Source organism: Pteropus medius, unplaced genomic scaffold, assembly GCF_902729225.1.
Source record: "Pteropus medius unplaced genomic scaffold, Ma_sr-lr_union100, whole genome shotgun sequence".
NCBI classification, from domain to species: Eukaryota; Metazoa; Chordata; class Mammalia; order Chiroptera; family Pteropodidae; genus Pteropus; species Pteropus medius.
Genome location: NW_024354500.1, coordinates 23,928,231 through 23,934,164, shown reverse-complemented (window position 1 = coordinate 23,934,164; position 5,934 = coordinate 23,928,231). Strand labels below are relative to the sequence as shown.

The 5,934-nt window shown below is 28.3% G+C and overlaps 1 pseudogene; it reads left to right on the top strand.

Annotated features, from left to right (window-relative positions):
* Nucleotides 1-5,445: 5,445 nt before the first annotated feature.
* Nucleotides 5,446-5,564, top strand: LOC120595119 (uncharacterized; annotated as a pseudogene).
* Nucleotides 5,565-5,934: the final 370 nt, after the last annotated feature.

The window sequence follows — 5,934 nt, the reverse complement described above, 5'->3', positions numbered from 1 at the left end:
TATGTATCTTTTGTTAAAATTACGTCATCATGTTTTTAGAAATTACGATTTCTAAAACAGGCACATTTCTGGAAAGAAAAACTAAACCACACATCTAAAACCTTAATGCTGAATATTGGTGGTTCATTTTTACAACGTATTTGTAGTCTATGTTTTTATGCCTGCCTCTTCATTGCTAGTCCTGAGAATTTAGACCAAGTTTGTTTTAAATAAAATAACAGTATTACCTAATTGTACTATGATTTCTAAAAATCTTTTATTTAATGTGCTTTTCTTCTAGTTACTGCTAATGTGGCATTTGCTTTTGCTACACAGTAATTATAAATGTATTGTTTAATTTTTCATTAACTTAGGAAAAAGGATTTTATTATGCTTTTTCCTTAGATATAATATTCTGAATTATATTTAGTTCATATTTATTTGTCAATAGGATATTGTTTTAAATTGAGACTACTTAAAACATTTTCTAAGAGAACATGTCTTTTATAAAGAAGACATTTAATAATTTCTTTTATAATTGCAACAAGAATCTGTCTGTTTCACCAATTTTATTCTGAAGAGTTGTGTGAATTTTTAAATTGATATTTTAATGTTCCTTTGACATTAAGAAGTCCAGAAAAAAGATAAAGACCAGAATATATATCATACACTATTTTACATTAAATATTATTAATATTAATAAAGGAATGCTTTAGGTATACTCAGAACATATATGTTTATGTATGTGTTCACATATAGATTTACTGATGTTATTGTTTTGAATGTTTAAAGCCATACAGTGAAGTATTTATATTTATGACATTTTTTTTACAGAAATCATAATGTAGAATGAAAATGTGATGTTGCTCTACCTAGTCAAAAAAAAAAAGAAACAAAGTAAATCAGGATCCTATATTATCTTTAAGTTCAGAAAATATCCCTTTTGAAATTTTACTCTTGTTATTTTCAGCTTTTTCAATACTAAAGAGTAAATAGTCCCTACATTGTCCAATACCATTTGGAAAATGGTCATATATTGGCAAAAGAGATGAATATGAAAAATATTTCTGCCCTTATTTGTGATCTTCCCATTTTAGTATGAAGTAAAACTTAATTACTATTTTTAAAAATAAGCAAGAAAAAAATTAAATTTCAACTGTACCTACAGATATAACCTTTCTTTAAAGAATCCTAGAGTATCAATGATTATGGTAATGTTTACTATATTGGCTAAAGTCCAATATCTAGTACATGTGTAGCATAGTGGTTAAAATTATAAGCACTGGCTAAATATTTCACAGCTTCAAAATCTGGCTCCACTGTTTAGCTGTGTAACTCTGGACAGGTTGCCTGAGCTTTCTGTCTTTGATTCCTCATCAGTAAAATTGGGATATTAAATGGACTTGCCTCTTTGGATTATTGTAAAAATCAAATGAACTAATCTATATTAAGTACTAAGAACAATTTCTGGCTCTTGTCATGTTGAAATCACTCAATAGATAGTATCTGTTATTATGTCTATGACAAAGATCATTTACATATGCACTGACTAAAGTACTGCTGCTCCACATTTTATCATTGGTATTAGTGCTTTATTGCACTTTTTTCCATATTTTCGTATTTCAATGCCATTTGTATTTAAAAAAAAAAATTAGAAGCCATTTTTCAAGCAGTGTCCTTTGGGTTCATTCTGCTTTACTTGGCACTGCTGTTATCATTTACATATTAAATCCACCTCAACTTATTTCTTACCAACATGTTTATGCCAGCTTTATTGTAATTACAAAAGCAAATACTAGCACTGAAATCTTGTGATAGTCACGTGTTAAGTTTCTGCTCTCCAAATAATCTATGTTTATATTTTTTAAGATTGTACCAAAATAAAACATAACACTAAAGTAAAAATCTCACAGAATATTCTCTCAGGCTTCTGAAGATGTTTTAGAAAATTAACTTTTAAGAAATGTTTCTGGAGAAACTTCTGCTTTGAAATTTCAGAACAAGTTTCCAAAACTGGCTTTATTTTGTTTGTGTACTAAACTGTTTGGATTATGGTATGACCAGTTAGTTTGTATATAACTACACTTCAGATAAAGCAAATTGTAAACACACAACTGACACAACAGCTTTACAACTAATAACTCAATCAAAAAAATTAATCTTTTTGATATTAGGTGTATAATTTTAAGTACTTTGATAATACACTCACCTTATATAAGAATTTCCATAATTTTCATAATTACTCATGCATTGATTTAGACATTTCACTTATGCTTCATATATAGCCCAGGATTTAAATATTTTAAAAATTATAACAAGAATGAAAGAGAAAACTATTCATAAGAAAATAACTAAGGTCAAAAACAAAAAAAAATAATCTTTTACAAATTTCTTACGAAATATTTACTTGATGAGATATAATAACCTACACTATTTTTTAATGAGATTCATTCTGTAAACAATTATATAAATAGTGGTCACTTCTCTAAGGAAAGCAAGGAGGAACATCTTGTGATATAATAAAGTTTAAAAGCTACTTTCACTCTGCATAATAAAGAAATCCTATATGAATTTATAATTATCTCCTCTTAATTACCTTGTCATAAAATGCCAGAAGGTTATGTGGGTAATAAACTCTTGCATATTAAAGTAGAATCCACAGCTTATATTGTGCTTGTTATCTCATCATAACTCCATTAACCACTTTTTGTCTTTCAGTCAACATTACATACATGTAATAAACTCTTATTCTCAAATAGAGTATTTTCAAAATATCTGTCTTTTGTGCAAATAATCTACATTAATTTTCTCTTTTAGAACTAAAAAAGAAAATCCATCTAAATATTCATATCCTTTATCTGTCCCTACTTTTTTCCCACAAAAATTCACCTCACAGAGTAATCTTCAAAAATCCTAATTTCAAAACCTTTAAGTTAAAGTTCTTTATGTCTTAAGACTCAAATCAAAATTCTTTCCAATGACATTCACAACTTTTCAATTTTTTAAAAACTTTCTTCCTATCAGCACAAATGGTTGGGACCCCTTCCAGAAGTTCTGATTCAGTAGTTCTAGGATAGGGCCTAATAATTTATATTTCTAACAGGTGCCAGATAATACTTATGGTCTGGGGACCACCCTTTGAAAACCGCTGCTCTAAATAAACTATAAGTTACAAACACTCTGTCCTCTAAATTGCCATCCTTAATATTCCTTTGGTCCTAAGCTACTTAAACAAATTTTTAAAAATCATTTTGTTTATGTGTTTCATCTCCCTACTTATATTTTTTAGTGTTTTAATTGCAGGTCCAACATTATAAATATCTCCTATCATTAGGGCTATACAGGGTGCCATACACAAATTAAATAAATGATAAATGGTAGTAACTATTGGGTTTTTCAAAAATGATTTTTCAACAAAATATAATCCTCCACCATTTTTAGCTTATTAATATCTTAAATTATTTTTTAAATGACTAATAATAAATATTTCCTGGAATATTTTATCAATTTCTAAAACTAATGAGACTTTCATGAGAAATTAATCATGTTTTTTCTTCTTTTATGCTTTATATTATAAAATTTATGTCTTTAATGTTTCTTTGATATGTAAAATGTTCTAATATCTGCATTTTTGTGAGAACTTCAAAGCCCTTTGGACATCACAACTTTCTCTTCTAAGCAAGGAATAATAAAAACAAATAGAAAACTTTTTTTTTCAGTTTACATTAACTTTATGAAGTCATATTGGTTTAATAAAACACAAATTTTGAAAATTATGTTCTCTATTATATAGGTCTATATAATACTTGAGAGCTCAGTTAATGAAAGGATGTAAAAAACTTCACTGTCTTAAACAAAGTAATGTAGTCTATCAGATGGAGTAAAAAGAAGGGGACAGAAACATTATCTCCTTTTTGTCATGGACTCAGTGTTTAAGCTTGGAGAAGTCAATTAATTATTCATGTACTCAGTTATACTTTGAAAAATGAGATGGAGGATGAATTTTATACTATCTTGATAGTACTAATTAAATTTTAAAGTCTTTAGAACACAGTTAAGAAATAGCTTCATATTTAATAAGATTAATCTCCAAATAATGATATTTTTCTTATAGAAATATAGTCAGAATGTGGGAAATTATATTTATGAAATGGAAAATACAAATTTGAATTCTATTGTAAATTTCTGTTACTTTAAAGAAGTAAATGAAGCTGAACTCTGTAAAAATGCACTAGTTAATTGGTGCCACATTCTATAATTACAAATTCAAAATATGTTTAGTTGCAGTCACTAATATTTATTGGGTTCACTTGCATAAATCCTGTGACAACTTGGCATGATCAATCTAACTTTATTTACTTCTTTTAGAAACTAGTTAACCAGAGCCTAACCTACTATACATTTGTATCAGAGCCTAACTGAGTTAGGAGGTAGGGAAACACTTGGAAAATTCACAGTCCAGAGGCATAGGGCACTAAAATACTGAGATCTAATCAAAAGACTCTAGAATACTTTTCCTTCCAATACACCTCATCACCACATTACTAAAGGCCTATTTATATCAGTTTCTTTTTCCTGGTACATCATATCTGCTATCAGGAAAAAAATTATAAGGCATATAAAAAGGCAAAAACAAAAACAAAACCCAAAACAAACAAACAAAAAAACACTTAGAACAAGCAACAGAATAAATATGGTAGAATATTGAAATTATTAGACTAAGAATTTAAACAAATATGATTAATATGCTAAGGGATTTCATGAATGAAGTAGATAGCATGCAAAAATAGGTGGGAAATGTAAGCAAAGAGATGGAATTCTGAGAAAGTACCAAAAGGAAATGTTAGAAATCAAAAACACTAACAGAAATGCGTAATACCTTCATTGAGACCCTTAGTAGACTGGGCACGAATGAGGAAATAATTTCTGAGCTAAAGAATACCTCAAAAGAATTCTTAAAAATTGAAAAACAGAACAAAGACTGAAAAAAACAACAGAATATCCAAGAATTGTGGGACAACTACAAAGGATGTAATGTACACATAATTGGAATATTAGAATAAGAAACAAAGAAACATTTGAAACAATAGTGACTAAAAATTTCATGAAATTAATGCCAGACGTGAAACCACAGGTCACAGATCCAGGAATCTTAGAGAATACTAAACAGGATAAATGAAAACAAACAAACAAACAAATGAAAACACCTAGGCATTTTATTTTCCCTTTTAAGAAAATCAATGGTAAAGAAAAAAATCCTGAAAGAAAGTAGAAGTAACAACAACAACAAAAAATAATGTATAGAGGAACAAAAATAAGAATAAAATCTGAATTCTCCTTAGAAACCACGTAAGAAAGAAAATAATAGAGTGAAATATTTGAAGTGAAAGGAAAAACAACAAAAACAAAAAATACCAACACAGTGTTCTGTACTCTGTGAAACTATACTTCAAAAATGAAGAAAAAGTCTACGGCCACGCTACCCTGAGAAAGCCCGATCCTGTCTGATCTCGGAAGTTAAGCAGGTTTGGGCCTGGTTAGTACTTGGATGGGAGACCACCTAGGAAGACCAGATGCTATAGATATAAAAGAAATAAATTAAATCAATCAATCAGTTAATTAATTTTTTTTTAAAAAAAGGATTATAAACTGTAAGGTCCTTGCAGCTTGTGAGGTCCTTGCAAACTGCGAGGTTAACCAAGGGTTGCTTTGCCTAAAAAAAAAAAAAAAGAAGAAAAAAAAAAGAAAAAATAGACATTCTCAGACCAACAAAAATTAAGAGAATTTATTTATAGATAACACCTGCAAAATATCTTAAAATACATTTTTTAGTGAGAAAGAAAAGAATATAGGTCCAAAACTCGAATCTACATAAAGTAAGAAAGAACATCAAAGGAAAATAAGAGAAAGTAAAATAAAATTTTTTATTTGTAATTGATACAATAGATAACAGTT